General features: G+C 38.2%; 1 long non-coding RNA gene across 5 annotated transcripts in view; it reads right to left on the minus strand.

The window, feature by feature from the left end:
• The window catches only part of LOC105307404, a 30,128-nt gene extending 17,703 nt beyond the window's left edge, over window positions 1-12,425 (minus strand). For 2 of the 5 annotated variants that reach the window (XR_002777716.1, XR_002777714.1), the window contains exon 1: window positions 12,021-12,425. This is a non-coding gene — a long non-coding RNA (uncharacterized LOC105307404). The remainder of the gene's footprint in view (window positions 1-12,020) is intronic. The other 3 variants (XR_002777715.1, XR_897228.2, XR_897229.2) reach the window with 2 other exon arrangements.
• Window positions 12,426-21,307: the final 8,882 nt, after the last annotated feature.

Genomic DNA, 21,307 nt, shown 5'->3' on the forward strand with positions numbered 1-21,307 from the left:
TCAGGTTCTTGTTACTGGGCCTGGAAAGTATCTGTGAGCTGGCCCCTCAGACTCTCTCTCACCTGTTTCCTCTAGTCTACACACTGCTGTATATTAGCAGCATACTCTACCCCCCAACTACATCTGGGTAAGCCACCTTTCCGTCCCATGCCTCCTAATGGCTCCCTCTTGTCAGGGGAATAAAAGATAAAACTTTGTCCTCACATTCTCTATTCCTCACCCAATTTTCCAGCCATAACTTCCACTTCCCATACTCATATTCCTTCAGCTTAATTGAGCTACTCCTAATTCCATAATGATGCTGTGAGATTTACTTATTTATCTTTGTTCCCAAGCCTTTGCTCATATCATTCTCTTGGATGGCAGGTCCTCCTCTCCAAATCTACCTGTTGTTCAAGGCCTACCTCATATGTCACCTTCTTTATGAAATCTTCCTTGACCTCCAAACCCGAGAAGACCTCTGCCTCTGAACTCTGGAGGCACTTTGCTTGTACCTTTACCATGGTGCTTATCTCCTTAACTTCTGGTACTAACTTGTGCACGTATCCCAGTGTCCTTTCTAACTGCGAACTCCTCCAGATCTGGAAGTAACATTCACTCAGGCTGGTTTCCTTCAAAGGTTCAGCTACTACCTAGTACCTACTTTTTTTTTTTTTTTTTACCAAGATAACTATAATGACACAAGAATAAAGAAATAAATAATAAATATCAGATGAATATTACCAATGGGAGAGAAAAAAAGGCAGCAGGCACTTCTTATTGGGGTGGTCAGTGGAGGCAGTTTCATGAAGGGAATGAAGCAGAAGTGATTCATGGAAAAATTTGTATCTGCCGAGTCTTGGACTTAGTTAGAATGCAGTGCAGGAAAAGGAACATAGGCTTTCTATTTTTTCTGAACTGGGGTAGAATTTTATCTGTTACTTAGTAGTTTGATCTTATTAACTTATTAATCATGAGATTATTAAGAGGATTAAAGAAAATAACATATGTAAATAAGCTAATAGTAAGCTAACTTTGAGCGCTTAGCTCATCTAATCCTCATAATGACTCAGGGAGATAATCATCCTTCTCTTAGCATTAGTGAGGCTGAGATAAGGCATGCATGGCCTTTGGCATCATGCCTGGTCTGTGAGAAGTGGTTAGAAAATGACAGCAATTGTTTTCTTGTTGATATTTATTAAAAGGCAACCAGTAATTAACATGTAAATGTTGTCTAAAGGAGACTGACCTGCATTTTCTCTTCAGCCTGTATGATGAAGCCATAGAATAAATAGGAAGCATCAACTTGTGTCTGTATATGTAAGAATAATGGGGCAGAGGTTAAGTCTGAATTTCTATTCTTATAAGTGTTTTGGTGACAGAATGTTCAAGAAAATCCACTAAATCCACTTTTTCTTTGTTGGCCAATTTCATCCTTTCTTGACAACTCAAAGAGTACATGATTGGAAATTGGCACTTATTATTTTTGTATTACCAAGAAACTTTTGGCTGTTAGAGAATGGGTTACATCAAAATAAACCAGACATTATGTTTTGGGAGAACACATGTTGGTTTTATTGGTCCCAAAGGCTAGTGCAACCTTTCCAGAGATGAGGCTCTAAACTGGCCTCAGCAAATCCTACAGCTAGTCTCTGAAAAAATGAGTTTTGTCTCTTTATGAACTAGTGTTTTTGAACTTCTAATTATGTCAAGTAAGAGTGAAATAAAATAAACAAGACCAACTGGCTCCCACATATCAGTATGACTTCTTGTCACAATTGTATTGGATCAAATATTTTATTTATGCCTGGAGAAAAATGAAAATGTAGACAATTCATTTTGTTCTAGATGAAAGTAATTTGACATTAAAATTTCTTAAAAATTTGGAAATAGATACAACCATATTATGTACTAGAAAGTAGAATGCACATATATATTTAAGATTTTAAAAATGTTAGATTAAACTTTGGCCTTATTTTATTTCAGACTATTTTCCTAGGCCCTGAAGGGTTGGATTTCATCATCTTCTTTTTTTTTTTTTTTCTTTTTAAGTGAATCATTTTAGAAATAATAGATTTAGGTGTTAAGACATTATTAACTAGTAACACCTTAGCTTGTATCAGCCTTATCAGTTTTGCATCACAGGGAGTGGAAATAGAGAAGCACAGACCCATAGCCTTGGAGGGAAGGAACCTGGTTAATGCTGAGAGGAGAAGGCTCTTCTGTGGAGGCTGAGGACTAGCTGGGGGTACTGGAGAAAAAGGGCATCAGCAAAAGAGTGGCCAGAGACTGAATTACTGAAGACGCAGGTTTCTCTGTGCTCATCATATCATCTTTTACCTAAGATAGGTCCTCACATAACTTCAGGGTGAATTGGGCTCATATTCATTTCCTTTTGCTCTTCTTCCCTCCTCTTCTCATGATGTTCTCTTCCTAAAAGCATGATCTCATGAAGTTGGTTGCCTCAAGATTAGGCACTGGATCTAGGTCCACCATTTGACAGATTCTTAAAGGAGGTCCAACCTCCTTGTTTGCTCCATCTTACCACACTAAGCCATCAGGGCCAGATTCGTAGGTGTGTGGCCTGCGCAGCTGCACAGGGCTCTGCATTTAGAAGGGCCCTACATTTGACTTTAATGCTCTGCTGTCGCTATCTTGAAGTCTTTAATTTTTGAACAAGGAGCTGTACATTTTCATTTCATGCTGGGCCCACCAAATTATATTGCTGGTCCTGTGACTTAATAAATCATAAGAAAATTTGATTGTAAAAAAAGTCTTAGGGAATGTTGAAAGGATGAGTGATGGAGGACTTTGAGAGCTCCTTAGAGGCCAGCAGGAGAGATACATTTGTGGGAGAAGAGGAGCTTTCCTGGGAATCTTTAAAATACCACATGTACCAAAGATTTGTCCAACTTACAGATTATATTGGTTCTGTCTTTAGATATTAATTATTCCTTATCTCTATTCTGAATCTCCATGTTTCCTCTTATAACCTATTCTCTTTTGTTCTATTCTCCCTGGAGTTGCCGACAACTAGCCATTATCTCCTATGTACTTAAAGGCCATTGTAGTCACCCCTCAACACTTTTCCAGGCTAAGAGATCTTAATTCTTTTACCCATCAGCTAGAATGCTTTTTTTTTTTTTAAATTGATGCATCCTCAAAGAAGAACAGCTAGCTAGTTCAGGTAGCATTGTTAAAATCAAGGTGCAATTAATTTCACATCTAGCTACAATATTGCCAAGGAGAGGAACAGACAAAGACAGGGATGGCACTATTGAAAATTGCTTTTTGGAATTAAGCTAAAATTAGCTAAACATTTTGTAATTATGAAGTAATTTGAAAATCAAGTAGTTAGACTAAAACATTGATCAGGAAAAGGATGATGGGAAAGGAAAGAACAGAAAAATTCTTTGGAAACAGCCTACCCTACAGACCAGAAGGAGTTTTTAAGAGAAAGTAAATTGCTGCTAATGGAAATACCAAAGCTCATTATTTAGACAAGGGCTTTGAGGACAGAAAAAGTGGCCTTGCAAAGACAAGAGGATTAAGTTCTATCCAGTGAAGGATACATCTGTGCCTGTATGTGAACACTTTCCATTCACATATCCACAGGAGATGTAAAGAGATGTATTATATTTTATGTTTCAATTACAGTGTTCAAATACTGAATACAAACAGGCAATATGATTGGATAAGCAAAAAGGGAAAGAAAAACAAAGCAGTAACCGAAGGAATAGGGGCTTGATTTAGTGTAATATCATGTATTCCTCTAGTAATTCACTTCAGAGAGACAGTGATTTAATTCCCAAAATAGTGGCTTGAATACACTCAAGGTAGATACATCAGACTTTATCATTTTTTTCCTAAAATAATAGTTGCATTTATATATATTTCTGAGGTTGACAGTCAGGGGAGATTAAGTGAAATAAAGGGACTTACTCAAGGTGGACAACCAGGCCCCTCCTGGAGATGCTAACGGGAGACCTTGGTGTCAGGTGGAGTAAGGATTTCACACTCACTGGGTGGGACGTAAGGTCTATTACTTACCAGATCCTAGGTATTCACTCCTGGGCACATCATATACAAAAAGCAGTGGAAATACCGACCTAGTTGAGCATTGTTGTGAAAAATAAAATGAATTAACAGATGAAAAAGTGCTTTAAGAAGTTATAATGTATATTTTTTTCTACATTAAAAAGGCCATCAATGGTATGAAAATTAGGGGAAAAAATCGACCTCTTTAGGAGATGGGCATTTACTGTGCTCGCTGCTGTGGAGATTCAAAGGGGAACTGGACTGGTGTTTGCCTTCAGAGAACTTCCAATCTATTTGAAGAACAAAAATAATATTGATAGTGGCAAGCGCTTACATTTGTATAGCATTTTACATACCTGAAATTTTGACAGACTGTATATATTCAGTATCATAAGCTCTGTGTAGGTTTGAATCCTAGTTTACAGATAAGAAAAATGAGGGTTAAGGGGGTCAAATATCTCACCTCAGCCTTCTTGTCTGTCGATTAAGGTATGAACAGCACCTCATAGGGCTATTGTGAGGATTCATCGGAACAACAGCGTACATGAAGCTAATGACTGGCACACACCTTCAACAGTTGTTAAGTGTTATCACTATATGTATAGATATACATCCTCCAAACTTCACAAAGCTTTTTGTTTATTTATTTATTTTTTTTGCAACAGGCAATTGTAAAAGACTATTGTTCCTTGAAACATTCTTTGAGAAATGAGTGTTTGAAGGCAATAAACACATTAGAAATTCAGAGAATGAAGTGAGCATTCATGGCTGAGGTTATTACAAAAGTCTTCATGGAGGTGAGGGAATTTGAACTGGTGCTTAAAATAGTGTAGGGTTTGGCAAGGCAGAAGAAATGCAGAATTGCCGATTGACATAAAGCATGTGGGAAACAAAGATGGACAGATAGGACTAGAATAGGACTGAATTCCTGGACAAGGCACTTGGATTTTATCTCATGGTTGGAGGGAAGCCATTAGTGGGATTTAAGATATGATAATCTGATGTTTTTATCCATAGTGAATGGATTTTAAAAGGTATTAGAAATGTCTAGAGGTAGGGATACTGGCTAGGAAGTGATTGAACGAGATTTGAGTCCCAGATCAGATTGTTGGGATAGAGACATAAACTGGGAGAGATGTGAAGGATTAAAGAAAAAAGCAAGACTAATAGGTGGGTGACTGTGGGATTTGAAAGTGGGGTGGGCAACAATGACTCTCAGGTTTTACACTGTGGTAATTTGAGGAATCATGTCCCTTAACATTGCCTTATTCTTTCAGTGATTCATTTACCAAATATTTTCTGAGTGCTTACTATGTTCAGGACACTATGTAGGTGCTGAGATTTTTTTTTTTTTAAAGAGCAAGACATGGTCTCTGTTCTCAGAGTGTTCACAGATTTGTTTCTGTTTGCAGTACCTATAATTGTGTGTGTTGATTGTTGTAATGTAGGCAGAAAAAAAAATAAAAGAGAGTAAACTGGGAAGCATTTATGGAGGAGGCAGCATTTGAGCAAGGTCTTGCCCATGGCTAGAAATTCAACAAAAGATTGGAAAGCACCACTTCGGAAATAAAAAAAGTCGAGAAAGTAAGTTGGTGGAGGTTGGGGAAGACATGAATTCTGTTTTAGATGAATTAAGTACAAAGCGATAATGGAACACCAGAGTGGAAGTGACTGGCAGGCACCTGGAGAAAAGGAACTGGGAAGGAATCTTATTTATAACTAATCTGCCAAACGGTTAATGAGCCATAGCTTGAACACAGAGCTCTTGTGACAGAGCTCTCCTTACCTCACACTACAGTTCATTGTATTGCCAAATAGTTCCAGTGCCAGGGTTTGAAACTGGTCCTTAAGTGAGTTGCAAGCTTTAAGAGGTGTTCAAGCAGAAGCTACCTTGATTAAAGGGCTATTGATTAAAGGAAGAATCTGTGAATACTGCACAGGGTTGTCTGAGAGGAGAGCTGGCAGCCAGGACACTGGCAGGGAGGCTAGTTCTAATCATTAAACATTTTTCTAACTCTGCATTGAGTCATAGTCTTCCTCACTGGTACTTTCATTTATAAGTCTAGTTTAACTTGATTGGAGCAACATGGAATAAACCTACTCTATCTCTCATATTACAAGTTCTACATTCTTTTAGGGTCTTCCTTTTTTATAAAAAAAGGATTTTGCCCTAGTTCTTTATGTACCATGGGATATCATTTCAACATTCTGATTCATTCACTCAAATATTGGTCAAAGCTTATTTGTAAATATTTTATTGGGGTGTATGACCTAGGGTCAGAAGTGAGGGATAAGGAAGCCATTTGAAGAAAGAGTCAATAAAAGATGTATTTTCCTGTTGGACACTGCTTGGGGGAACAGGATGCTCCATTCCATGGCAAGGCTCAAGGAGCCCTGTGAGATGCGTCTCAGGACCATCTATACAAGGAAAGCATTTATCTATTGTCTCCCATCTTCTATGGATCAGAACTTTGCCCGGTGGGGTGTTAACTCTTCCTCACTCTCAGGTTGCAAATGCCTGAGCAGGAATATCCTCCCCAAACTAACCTCTTCAGCAGAGAAGACCTGAGGAAGAAGCAAAAGGCATGAGGCTGGATCCGAGGCAAGTGCTGTCAGTTACATTTGTGGAAGTTGATCTGGTCCTATGGCAGTGGTTGGAATTAGGGGAAAGTAGGACCAAGAGATAGCAGATGCATCTGCTATCCACCAGGCTCTCTGCTGGGCTCTGGATGTGCTCCAGTCTCTCTACATTTCTTCAAAGCTGCTGCTCAGAATTAAATAAGCCCTCCAAATATAGTCTGTCTAGAGAAAATTTTAAGGCAGAGAGGAAGGGAAGAGTGAAGGCTGTGGAAAAACGAGTTAAAATGAATATATCACAAATAATTGACACATACATTCTCCTTAATTCTCTAAACATACCTTGCTACTCATGAAGTTCATCAACAGATACCTGAGATTCACCAGATACTATACTGGGTGGTGGAGGTTGGGAAGCATCTTGACCATTAAGGTATAATCTTGACCTTTAGGAGGGCTCAGCCTACTTGAGGAGGCTGAAGAAGTAGCCAGGTAATTAGAATAAGGTGAGATGGGCTATGATGGATGGAGAAATGGTGGAGGGAAGAGTGTCTTTAACTTTCCGTCAGGTGGATGGGTCATAGAGAGCATCTGAAGGTTTTGGGGTGGTCTGGTTCATCATCATATGTGCCAATATGAAGAGACAGAGCGCACAAGGGATTCCCTGTGTTCAGGCTGAGGTGTAACCTGAACTGCTGGCAAAATTCAACCGTCCTAGGATTCCTGGTTTCAAGTCAGCCGTGAATCCACTAGATGTTCCATATGTTAGAAGCTACATTCAATGCATTTCATTTTGAACAAATACTCCTAGTTTAAAAATTGCAACCTTTTCCTTATGCGTGTATTTGAATATTGTGAGCCACTGTTCTATCTCTTAGGAATCACATCTTTCCCATGTTATCTTATGAATCATTGTTTCATATTTTTCCAGGGTACTAAAAGAGATCTTGACTGTAAAAGGTTAAATTGAAGATGAACTAGGGTATTTTTTCTTCCTTTTCCCTTGGCAAGAACACCACAGAGCCTTTGTAAACAAAAGCCAGGATGCAGACAGTCTAGGAGCAGTTTCAGCTGAAAAAAGTACAATTATTTTTCTTAACATGGTGAATTGAAGAATAGCTCAGGAAAATAAGGAGCAGGTGGCTGCCGCAGCCTGGAGGGCAGAAGGCCTGGTATGAAGACAGAGAGCACTTGCGGTTTGTCACGTGCTCCCACATATCACTTTAGCCCTTGGACAGAGGGCAGCTCTGAGCCTCCTGTCTTCTGCTCCCCCTGCAGTCCTGGGCCCCCTGACAAACATATGGGAAGAATTTAGAGACAAGGGAAAAGCCCAGAAATCTAATGTGGAGAGAAATTATGTGGCTAACAGCTGGAATTCATGAAGTTCCATATTAAGTGAAAGATTGATAGCAAGAAATTCAAAACACCCTTTCCCAAAAGACAGACAAATTAATAGCTTGAGGACAAGAAAGACTTCTCAAGATTCTTGGCTTCTCTTTAAATACAACAGAAATGCTTACGTTTGTTTTTATAAGGGATAGCTATGATTATATTTGTCATAAATTTGGAATTATTGAAGTCAAGGATGAATATGGTAAAATGCACTAAGTGCCAAAAATGAATCTAAAATTGGACTGCATGCCCATTTTACTTCAGAGTCTTTCTTATTGAGGTATGTTGATATTAAATGAAATAATTATTTATAAAGATTTTTCATCTGTTATCTTATTTAGTCCTCCCCGCACATATCAAGAAATAAGAATTTTATAACCTCCCTATACTTAAGAGAAAATTGATGCTCAAGAGATGAATTTGCCCAAGATAAATTTGCATGTGATGGCAGACAAGAACTTAGACGTAGATCTTCTGCTCCCAACACCCATGGGTGTATCCACTGTACTAGGAATCATAAATCTGGATGAGTTTTCAAATTAGCTCTGGAGCTATGTACATTTACTAGTTTCTGGAGTGGGCTCTGGAATCTACATGCTTAAAAATCTCTGAAGTGATTCTGATGACCAACCCGGTTCAGTACCCACTGTATTAAGATAAATGAAACATCATTCTCTCACTAATCAATATGAATTCTTCTTTACTCTAGGATGGAAGTGAGCAGAATTTTTTGAAGGTTAGCAGAGCCATACCTTGGAGGCATTAGAATCCATCCAATTATGAAGCCTGCAACAATTTTGAGTTCGGTTTGATTACTAGTGTCTGGAAGCACATGATGTAGGGAAACTAGATCATAACAAATAAAGTAATATTTCCCAACCTTTTCCTGGGCAATAATATACCTTTAAAAGTGCTGGGACACAGAGGGGACTGTCAATATCAAAGATGTGGAGCCACAGGTTGGGACCACCTGGATGAAAATTGGAAGAGTCAGTTGACCATCAAAATACAATACACTTAAGCTTTCAGTTTCTGGAAAGAGTTGACAAGTACAGTGAATATGGAAAACAGCCAGGCTCCTATCTGACAAGTAGCCAGGTTAATTCTTCCTAAACATTTCTGAACACGAGCAGGTGATGTACATGCTTTGATGTTTGGTGGGCTTAGTTTTAAATCCCAGCCGTATCACTTAGTGACCTTCGGTAACCACTTGCCTTCTTTGAGCCTCAGTTTCCCTATACATGTATGGAGAGTAATGATACTTTCATCATAGAGTATTTAGAGACTTGAATGAAAAACTGGCTATTAAGTCATTAATCTAGTTCCTGTAAATAGCAAGCACCATATTAATTGCAGTGTTATTTTTGTCTCTTACATCTAAGAGTTCTTTAATCAGTAAAGAATATAAACGCTTTAATGATATCCTAAGGAAACCAGATTTCAAACGTGGAAAAATTCACTGTAGTAAAAAGCAAGAATAATATCATAATGCAAGAGGTCCTATCTTAATCAAGTCCTGCTTTCAGCTTCTGGATACATGTAGGACAAGGGGCAAGCATTTGAACATCAGAAACTGTATCTGCATGGGGGAGCAAGAGGGAAGTGCGTTCAAGAATTTGGAAACCAGGGAATAAATGTGCCCTCTGCACCTAGCAGACTAGTTCACAGACTTGAAAGACACTTTTGAGAATGACTTTAAATAGAGTCAGCAAGACTGGACTATAACCTAATTAACTATATTAACATATCTAAAGACAGAACTTATCATTCGGAACTGCAGTTGGACAGCAATGGAAGAACAGGAAATGGAAAGTCAGAGAGGCAAATACTGGCAAGTGCTCTCCTAAAACTACCCAGGGGAGAAGGAGGCTTAGCTGAGGGACTTTGAATATTTCTTTTCCGTTGGCAAGAACGCTGTCATGGTGGGATGTCTATCTCTGGCTGTCTTAGCCCAATGTCACCATAGTCAAAGCATGTGACTAATTTATTTTGTATAGATTCTATACTTTTCATGAAATGGTCTGATTATAATTTATCTCCCTGCATAGTTTGCTTATAGAGAAAAAGAACACACCAGGCTGAGGATGTTAATAACCTACTGCTACTTATATTTCTCATGGTAAAAGAATAAGTTGGTTTTCTGGTTTATACTTCAGTCTTTTGTAAACACAGTAATCCTGAGTCAGCCTCCCTTAGCCTGATCATCCCTGGGCCTGAGTTTTGGAATGTGCAAGGTTCACGCCAGGACCTTGGGCAGGGATGAATCGAGCAAGACAATGTGTGGTACCTGATAGTGTCTCCTTCTGGTGGCAATGCTGATCTTTCTGTGACTTTGCCATACACCTCTACTCTAATCTAGGAAGAGAAACCACATATTGGGTTTCAAATGAATGGGAAGAGTTTTTTCCTGACTGAATTATAAATCAGCCTTAAGCGATAATGCTTTTCAGAGAAGATAAGTATTCTTTTCTCTTGGCTAACCAGGAGTCTGGATTTTTTAAGGTATCTGTTTAAAATCTCCAATTACTCTAACAATAATTTCGAAATACCACAGGCTCTGCTAATGTGTTTCTTCATCATTTAACAGTTCCCAGTTGTCGGTTGTGAGTGTTGGTGTAATCATGTGTCTCCCAATAACCCAAGGGGCACAGACACCCAAACACCTGAAACCGTCCACTGAGGAGACCTGGAGTTAGACTTACTCCTAGAGGGGAAGATTTCATTGTGTCATTTTGCAAAGTAACTGTCACTGCTTGCTAATTGGCCCCTGGACCTCCTCCCTAGCCCCTACACTGAGCAATGTTTTTAAAGTGTCTACCTAAATACGTCACACTTAAGCTCAAATCCTTCAGTGGCTGCCTATTGCTCTGGGTCAAGTCTCAACTCATCAGCATGTCTTAATAGGCCTTGTGGGTCTGTCCTTTGCTAACTGCTCCAGCCTTTTTCTTCAATATTCACCCATCTCATTCCAATAGATCTACTTTATTAAAAATTGCACTAGCCTCTTGGCCTTTGCATGTACATTTTCTTCTCTTTTTTCTAGTTGCTTAGAAAACCTTTACTTTTTTTTGTTAAGATGCCTCTTCCTTTGGGAAACATGAAATTAATTCATTAAAAATATTTCTTAAGTATTTCCAACCTACCAGACTCTATTCCAGGTGCTTGGGACACATTGATGAACAAAACAGGAAGGACTCTACTTACCTTATCGGATACTAATGGCCTATTCACTTGTCCTGTTTCCTCTAAACTGCAAGCTCCCTAAAGACAGGGTATGTGCTTTATTCACCACTGTATTCCCAAAGCCTAGAAGAATGCTTTCAGTAAAAAAAGTGAGCAGCCCTTAGAGAAAGGACAGCAAGCTTTTTCTGCAAAAAAAGAATTTCTATGAAGTAAATATTTTAGAATTTTTTGGTCCATCTGGTCTTTGCCACAGTTCTTTAACCTTCCTGCTTTAACATAGTCAGAGACAATATGTAAGGAAATGGGCATGAATGTATCCTGATCAAACTTAGAATACCCCTAAAGTTTCTTCCAGGTTCACAATTCTCTATTTTATCTGTTTTGTTTATGACTATACTCCTAGCATCTAGAACCATGTCTAAAACATAGTAAATACACAACAGATACTTGTCAAATGGAGGCATTAGAGTACATTTAGACAGATTTGAGTTTGAATCCAAGCCAGTATGACTTCAATATCCATGATCTTTGTATGACATCCTTGCTGGTTGTTTAGTTGAATATGGACATTGGGGATCAGAATTATCAAACACTGGGAACCACAATTCTGGTCAGTTAATCTAAAGTTGTTATGCCTCTTCTAATCTTGAGATGACTTCTCCAATCAGATCCCTGCCAAAATTTGTTCGTCAGCCCTGAACAATGATAAATCCCTCTTAATAACATATTAGAAATTAGAGAGTGGGCAGAAGCACAGTACTAGTTGGTAAATCACTAGTACAAATAGGTATGTTGCAAAGGGGGAAATACCTTTAGGATAAAGAAGCGGTACAGAAAGAAGTGCAACTTACTTTATAGTAAGGGGAAGGATCGAGGAAGCCTTCAGAAATGTGGAGAGGTCTGAAAAGGATCCCGAGAAGGTTCACATTCCTTTACATGTGTCCAAAATGGAGAGGCAGAGCACATGAGGGATGTGCTTAGACTGAGTTGTAACCTCAAGTGCAGGCAGAATTAAGTAGAGCCAGAATTCCCAATTCCTAGTCATCCATGAAACCACTTGATACTGCTTATGCTAGAAGCTACATTTTAATGAATTTATTTTAAACAGATATTCCCAGCTTAACCATTGCAGCCTTTTACTTATGTGTTTATTTGAGTATTTTAGGTTATTGTTCTCTCTCTTAGGAATCCTATCTTTCCATAAATCACTTTTTTTTTTGTGTGTTCTAGTATGCTAAATGATACCTTGATTTTAAAAGGTTAAATGGAAGATGGAATATAGTAAACTGACTGGACTTTGCTTTGTGAACTCTGCAGAAGTGTCGAGTCAGCTGCTTGAACTGTTCAGTGGAACAGGCAGAACCTGTTGCTCTGCAGCCTGAATTCATTCCTAGTGTCTTTGGTTCCATATTGGTTTATGACCAATGACTAATGCTTCACCCATGAGTCATTAAACCTATTCTTCACTTTCCTGGTTCTCTAATATTCTTGGAATTCATTCTTGTGTCCAATGGTCCAATGCTTTAGCCTGGTGTTCTGATGACTGAATGAATAGAAATGGCAATAAAAATGGATATGTGATGTAACAATTCAAAATGCAATTCACTTTAGAGAAGTCTTCTTAGCAAATCAAATTCTTCCCAAACCATTTCAAATCCTTTGAAATATCTGAAGCGTTCAGTTTCCTTTCTACCTTCATGAAAGGTCAACAAATATAGCAAGAGTATCTGCTAGCTCTGCACATACATTGCCACAAAATTCAGACTTTATATAGTAGCTCTACTTTCTATTGCTCTTTATTAACTGCAGTTATGGTGGTAGGCAAAAGCATGGATAATTTAATATAGATAATAGCTGATGAATATGCAAGTGTTTGGTTGAGTTAGAAAACTAGCACTTTAAAAGAAATAGTGAAGTGCTATTGATGGCTAAACTTAGGATAAGAAGAAAAGATGTCCTACTTCTTGACTACTGCTCAATTCCCTAAAATCCACATCATTTTAAGAGCTGCTATTTTCAAAGAAAGAGCCAGCAATGGCCTGATAACTATGGAAGAATGTGGCAGACTAGGTGGAAGGGAGGTGACTTGGTGGGGGAAGGAAATAGGTATAAATAAGGCTTGGAAATATTCTATTTGCAGGGGTGGGGCAGGCACTGGAGGTAGGGAATGGGGAGAAGGTAGATTTAGCTGCTAATGCCGGCTGGCATTTAGCGTTCCCCATCCAATCATAAGATCTAAAGGGTATAGCTTAGGTAGAAAGTGTCCCTCAAGTTGAAGTAATTGATGAGTATTCTATAAGCAGGCAGGTGGAGCACAGTAATAGAGAATCCAAACATATGTGATGTTCAGGAGTTCAGGCAGGAAATGTGCAATCATTCTCTTCTGGAGGGGGCTAGCCTGCATACCTGACACAGTGAATGTGGCCCAGGTGACTTTTTGGAGGTGACATCTGAGGTCTCCAGTTACAATGAAAGGGTGGGAGGTATGGACAGATAAGTGACTGTCACCAGCATGATCTGTTACAAGGCACAATCCAGCATATTCAAGTGCTACTCTGTTAAGTCAGAGTTATAGGTGCCCTGAAGATTTGTGCTCTGGGTGGATTTTCTCAGTTGGTCTGGAGAGGTCATGGATTGTGGTTGGCTAGACATTTTTTTGATCTTTTCTTTTTTCCTCAGTGTGTGGTGTAGAAGAGTGATGATGGCAGCAGAGGCAGTGACCATAATGGAGGAACTGGCCAGAAGAAAATGACTATTGGGGTAGGCAAATTTTATCTATTTATTTTCAGTGATGGAGATAAGGGATATACTTTAAAAAGTATTACACAGTGTAAAATTAATCGAGTAACTGAATAGTCACATAGTGTAGATTTCTTAAAAAATGTGCCACTAAAAATTCAGCTTACAACATTTATTGACATGTAAAACAGTAGTTAAAATTGCACTGACCTTCTTCTTGGAAACTTAAACCCCTCTTTATGTTATATTAATGAAGCTCAGCCCTCAAATATTTTCTCCCCACTTTTCAAATAAAAATAATACAATTTTATACATTATAACTCGATTTCCGAAAGGGGGCTGCAGGTTTGCTACTGGGGAGACTTTGTTAAGAGAGTTTCTGCAAATTTGGGGCCACAAGGCCGAACAATTAATTGGTGAGATCCACTTCAAAAGGATGACAACGTTAATGCAAGAAAGTTTAACCATTTACTGACATCCACTATTGGGAGAAATTAGCCTCAGGTCTTAAAGGTAAATTGGGCCAGTCATGAAGAGGCAGATAAGTAGAGTCTATCTTTGGAAACTGAATGTGTCTGAATGATCACAGGCATGAGAACGTGAGGTTATGGTTAAGATTTCGTGAATTAAATGATGACGTTTCTTGTAGGATTTCAAAAAGTCAGGTCACTGTAGTTGAGTCATGCTCAGTAATCGTGAGCTTCTAAGACTAAATTGCAAGGTGAGCGCAGTTGACGACATGATAAAACCATCGATTCATTATTTACCCAAAGTTCTCTTTCTTTGTGATTTCTTACTAGCACATAGCATTAACTCCTACTGTCAAAACCTAGCTTCACAAGTGCCCAACCAAATCAATCTTGGGTATTGATCATTCAATGATTGCTAATTGCTGTAGTTTAGAATTTGATTCATTAGTGTAGGAAAATAAAAAAAGGTCTGCTTGTTTTATGCTGTATATGTTTTTGTAAGGGAATGCTTTTGCTATATTAGGTATTCATTTTTTTTAATGTAAAATAAGCAGGAAAAAGCTTTTAAAAATGTTATGATTTGTTGACATTAAAGTTGAAGTTGCCTTCAGGCTGCATTAACTTATATTTCTTTTAATTCCTCTGTTTTAATTTATCAGCTGCCTCTGTGAGAGACAGAAGACCTAAGTTTTAAACAAGATTATCTTTTCTGATACTAGGCAACTCATCTTATTCTCTCTAGAGCACATTTTCATAGGAATAAAAGGATGTATATATTTATATATATATTTAAATCATCAGTTGTGTCTTAGGTTTTACAAATGCAAAGGAAATATGGAAAAGGAAGGGCAGGAGACTGATTTGTTGATGCAGATTTCTGTGACAAAATCTTTTCATTGTTGGCTAATCTTTTACTACTGTAAATGTGAAAATGATTTCACGGGTAGAGAAGATAAATTTTCCTTGGCAATTTACAGGATCGACCTTTGTTGGATACCCACTGAGACAAGGGATGACAGTTTAGTTGCAATGATTTGCTCTTTGGAGCAGAGGCAACATTGTGGCCAACTTATTCACATGAACCTAGAATTGCAATAGGAGGGGGAGATTTGCTCAGGAGAGGCTAATCTTGAATGCCTAAGATCTGGGGATTTTAAAATGCAGCTTTGTGGAGCCAGATTTGAGATATTTTGAAACAAAAGATTTTTTTTTTTTGACCCTAGGATGAAACCTACAATATGTGGGTAAATGGTGGCTCTAGATTAAGAACATTACCTACTTTGCAAGATAACATCATCCACAATTTGGTTCAGTAGTAATATCTTTAGAGTTCAAAGTTTACATCTGTTGCTGCTGTTAGGAGATGTTTTATTGATACACATATGCGGGAGCGCGCACACACACACACACACACACCCCAGTCCATGTTTCCCACACTAACCAGACAATTGGCTATTATTTAAGACTGTATTATCTAATGTCACGGCCACTAGCCACATGTGGCTACTGAACACATAGAATGTGGCTTAGTTTGAATGGAGCTGTGTTGTAAGTATAAAATATAGACCAGGTTTCAAAGACAGTATTAAAAAAAAAAAAAGAATAAAAAATAACTTAATTTTCAATATTGATTAAATGTTGAAATAGTAATATTTTAATATGTTGAGTTAACTAAAATATATTATGAAATATAATTTCACTTGTTTATTCTCATTTTTCTGATGTGGCTACTATAAAATCCACCTATATGGCTTGTAGCCTATTACTATTAAACAGTGCCAGTTTAAGAATGTACGTCATGACAAACAATCCTCTGGAATTCCTTCCTGAGCTGTGAAAAGTTTACTGGCACTCCAGTCACATTTAGGGATTCTATCCCTGTTGTCTCCTCTGGGGCTCCTCAGTAGCACCCAGTCTCCTCTGAGCCATGACTATTGGCAGTTTCCATTCTCCTGCCTTCCTCACTCCATATTTGATCCGCCCCTCTTAGCTATGGCTTCTGCTCCTGTCCTTGCTTCAAGACGTGGCTGACCGCTGATCCTCTCCCATCACTGCTGAGTGGGAGAGGAGAGAAGGCTTCCCTTCTGACTGTTGCAAACTCCTTTATCTACTTATTGTCTTAAGGAATCAAATAGTTTGGCTATTCCTTACAGATTCCCTGATGATAGAAGTTACTCATTAACCTTATTCTGATAGAAGATACTCATTAACCTTACTCTTAAAATTTATTATTTTGGTAAATCTTGCTGTAAATTCTCTTGGGGCTAAGTTGGAAAATGATACAGATATCATCATGCAATGGATTACACTCACATTGGTTCAACTTTGCAATGGATTACACTCAGATTGGTTCAACTTCTCCTTATTTACCATGTGCCAATTTCTTCCTTGTTCCCTTTATTGCCCAGACTTCAAGGCCCAGCTATAATTCTCAAGAAGTTAGTCATATCCTCTTTTCTATGACAGAGTCATGTCCTGACTTTCTGGAATGTGCAGAAAGTACCAGCTTAAGCCCTTATTCTGGGACAATTATTGCATGTGGTGTCATTAACCAATAATGGATGCCAGTTATCAAATATGGATTAAAGTATAGTATCAACTTTATACAAGGGAAGCTAAGTTAGAGGATGGTGGCTTGGCCTCTTATCTCATACCCTAGTTGAAATTTGCCTATCAGTCTTGAGCAGAGAAGCTAGGGATTATTGGCTGTCCTGGTAGAAGAAAGATACTGTTTGGGACAAGAGGCAGAGGGGCAGAGAACACCCAGCATGAGGGCACATGAACCAAGACAGCAAAATAATAAGATCTGTGGCTAATGCGAGTTTTGATGCTGTGACCATAACCCTTGGTAAACAAGGTCCTGTGAATTTCAGATGCTCCTTGCCTCCCCTGTCAGATAAATTGTTCCTGTTCCTATTGGAAGGAGTGAATGAGTGAGTGAGTGAATGGATGGAAAGTGGGAACCCAAGGGTTCATTCCTGTACCTTCTTTCTGGAATTAGAGCAGAACTTTCTTTTCTCTATGTCCTGTGAGGGAGAAGTAAGCAATTCCCATACTACACAGTGTAGAAATTAAATAACAATGTCATAGACTATCAGAGTTGACAGGACTTGAAATTCTGTCTGGTTAGACATTACCGTATAGATGAGGAAACAATTCCACAAACGTGAAGTCACAGAGACCAAAGGAAGCTCCCCTGTAGTGTCTCTTGCATATTAACACCCCTTACATTACCCTGTCATAGAGAAGAGGCTATGACAAAAAAAACCAGGCTTCCAGTTTGATATAACTTACGCCTTAGTAAAAAGTTGGCATCCATGCTTTTGACTTCAAATATTTGCAAATTTAAACATACAATTAATAATGAGTTTAAAATTCTGGCATATGAAAGAATTTACACTTTGGTTTGGCATATTTGGTGTGGATTTACACGCAACAGGAGAACTAACCCAACAGAGAGATTTAATATTTTGATTCCACTGTCATAACTTTACACAGACCTTGAGCAACAGATCCTCAGGAGGAAGGATGTCTGGAACTCAATAGCTCTGTTCTTATAGCGAATTGGGTCTGCTGAATATTTTAGCCAGACTCTGTGTGTTGAACAAAGTATCTGACTGCAATAATATAAAAACCACTAATATGAAGGACAGTTGCTAGTAAAAAGGTTGACTTAAGGAATTAAAAATAAACATGTCTCTAAACTTGAGTTTTGAAGTTTAAAGGTGGTGTACATGTGACTATAGGTAGAGTGATTAGTGGCACATGCCTCTATACTTCCGCATCAGTTTATTTATTTGTCTAATGTAATAAATACTACACTGAATTATAATAATTTGTTTACATACTCTTTTACGCACTAAACACATATGGAGTATCTGCCACATGTCAGTGCCAGGCTGGGCACTGGGGAAAAGTAATAATTTGTATTTCACTTATTGTATTTCACTTATTGGCCTCTATAAAAGATTTTGGTTAGCTCGATTGCAATCTTTGGGTCTCCTCAGTTTTCTCATCTGTAAAATAGGCAGTAAGGATTAGATCTTCTTTAATATCCCTTCAGGTTCTAAGATATATGTAAAATAGATGTTTTTCAGGTTTTGGAGGAAGCCAGAAAAGTTTATCCTATCAAATAGCTTGAGCTCCTCTGTCTGTCTCCCTCAAACTACAGTGTCTTAAGCAGAGAAGTGCATTTCTCTCTCCAAAGGCAGGAGGGAATGACCAGTTTAGACTTTAATGATAGTTCCGCAAGGTTACTAGGCTCCCAGACTTATGCATCCACTCTCCTCAGCCATCCTGAGCACAGAACTTCCAGTTAAGAAGTTCTGTGCTCAGGATGAAGGCTGCTGGAACAAGGATGGCCACATTCAGTTGCAGAGAGAGCTGGAGCAAGTAATCTTCTGGCTGGGAGTATTGCTGCCCTCAACAAAACATGGAAGAAGAGGATAGTGGTTGATGGTATATTCAGTGATTGTTTTTCAAAGTGCACTGGATCAGTTAAGGAAAACTTTATTCAAAACTATTGTGATAGTAGAGAGAGAGAGAGAGACTCTGTTGCAACAGGAAAAAGAGATTGAGATTAAGTCTGCCGAAACAATAGGTGGAAGGATTTTTAAACACTGGGATGAGCTCATCCAAAGTACTGAAGGATGCTGGGGAGGAGGTAGGTCATTGCGATTAGGCTGTCTGTGTTTGTTAATTGTCACTTCTGGAAGTTTGGCTCCTACCCTCCCACAGAAACTGGAATACAGGGGTGCTATCTTTTTTGGTGATTACATTTCAAAGGGATGACTCTTCAGTCCTTGAGAAAGACATCTCCGGGTTGTAGAAGGCTTATATCTTAAAGGGACAGAGAAATAATGTACAATTACAGCTTTTCTAAAATAAATGCTCTAGGAAAAGGGGGTGTTCAGGGCCTATAACTGGGAAGAGCCTGTCTTTGAGATTAAGTCAAACTGAGGGGGACCTTAAAGGCCATCTTGGTCTTGCCTGTGCCATGAAATTTACTCATTTGATGCAATTTTATATACAACACTAATATCTTAGAAATATTTTCTTCATAGGTAAGATAAGCTTCAGCCCAAATTACTTTCTAAAATGTCCAAAATTCTTAGTTCATAAAATCTGAATAGATAAGGTTTTACAGTACCTAGGGGTAGGGGAGAGCCAGGAATGCAGTTCACTAAAGTGTAACTACTACAAGCTGCGATGTGAACAAAGTCTATGGGACTTTATGATTTCAGAGTTTCAGTTCCTGAGAGCAATTAGAAGTCACTTACACTGTGTACAAAAAACTTCATCACTGGCTGTGCCTAAGAACAGGCTACCACACACTCCTTTTTCTGGTTACTCTCTATTGATGATTGAGTGATTCAGGTTGCTGCCTAATTTGAGTCTGTTTTCCTTCCCTCTAAAGGTGACAAGCTCTAATTTTATTTTATTCTTTGTAAACCTGAAAATGAAAGGTCCTGCATGGACTGTGTGGGAGATGTGGTGTGTGCCTTTGCATTCAAGGTGAGCAGCACATAAATATTTTCTTAATGTGCTTCAGACATGTTCAGAGGCATAAAGAAAGGACTGGACCTGGCAGGTTAGTGAGCGTCCATCTCCCTTCCTTTGCATTGATTGAAACTGCCTTACTCGAGCATGCCTTTTGGAATTTTGAGCAAACTAATTTTCTATGTCCCCAGGAGCTGATAGTTGTCACAATTCCATTTCAGATTTTTTTTTTTTTTCCTAACGTAGCAGACCTCATTGTCAAGCTATTTCTCTGCATCAGTTTCTATCTCATTTTTTCTTGGCTAGCCAGGCCAACCCATGAGATCAGACCCCAACACATGGCTGAGGTGGAAAAACAAAACCCAAAGAATGACTGTGTTTACATTAGGATTTTACTCTGTGAAGTTACATTTCAAGAGATGTGATTTAACATTTAATGTCTCCAAATCCATGTAATAAGTTAAATTATATTTTTGACTGCATTTATTAATATTTTTACTATTTCATGTGTCTAGTGTTTACCCACATATTAAATATTTTAGTTACTTGTTTTTGCACCCTACATATTATATACTACTTTCCACATTTAAAAAACCTCAAGCAATATTAAGTCATTTTAATTTAATTTAATTTATTTCACATATGTAAAAGACACTATTAGGTATCTTGGAGTTCCTGCTTTCAAAGAGTTGGTGGTGGAAGAATATTCTAGGTTAATTTAATAGAGCACAAAAAGACACAATAAATTAGAAGATAAAATTTTTACCAAAAGGTTGAATGATAGAATGAAAACACTCAATTATCAATACTGAAAAAGTTATACCAACTTCTGAGCAGCTAAGTCAGGGGGAGGGAATATTTAATAATAAAACTACATAAAAAGTCATATGGTGGCTGTATTTTCATCCAGTAGGGGAATCTGTTTTCTTCTCAGAAAATTGTTTTTCTACCAAAAGCATCTGAATATAAAACCACATTCTTTTGCTATGGCATGAAAATCCGCATGAGAGAGAGAGAGAGGGAGAGAGAGAGAGAGAGAGAGAGAGAGAGAGAGAGAGAGAAAGCAAGCAAACATAGACGTCAGGCACTTTTACTTATTTATTTTTAATGATTATATCTATGGACAATAAGAAACATGATGATTGCTGATTCTAAAAAACAGTAACTAGACATTACCATTTTTAAAAAGCTCAGTCACTATGAAACATAAGACAAAGTTTTTATTGTAAAGAATTAAATTCAATGTATTATCCTCCCTTCAACCCAGAAAAGATGAGAAATTTGCAACAGGCAGAGTCCTGAAAAGTGTTTGCCTAAATAAAAATGACAGTGTAGATTTTATCAATGGAGAGAGGAATGTGCATGTTCAGTCAGATAGATGTGAAAACACTAGTCAGCTTGTTAATTGTTTCAGTCACTCTATCTAAACA

The sequence above is a fragment of the Pteropus vampyrus genome, unplaced genomic scaffold (genome assembly GCF_000151845.1).
Source record: "Pteropus vampyrus isolate Shadow unplaced genomic scaffold, Pvam_2.0 Scaffold493, whole genome shotgun sequence".
In the NCBI taxonomy this organism is placed as follows: domain Eukaryota; kingdom Metazoa; phylum Chordata; class Mammalia; order Chiroptera; family Pteropodidae; genus Pteropus; species Pteropus vampyrus.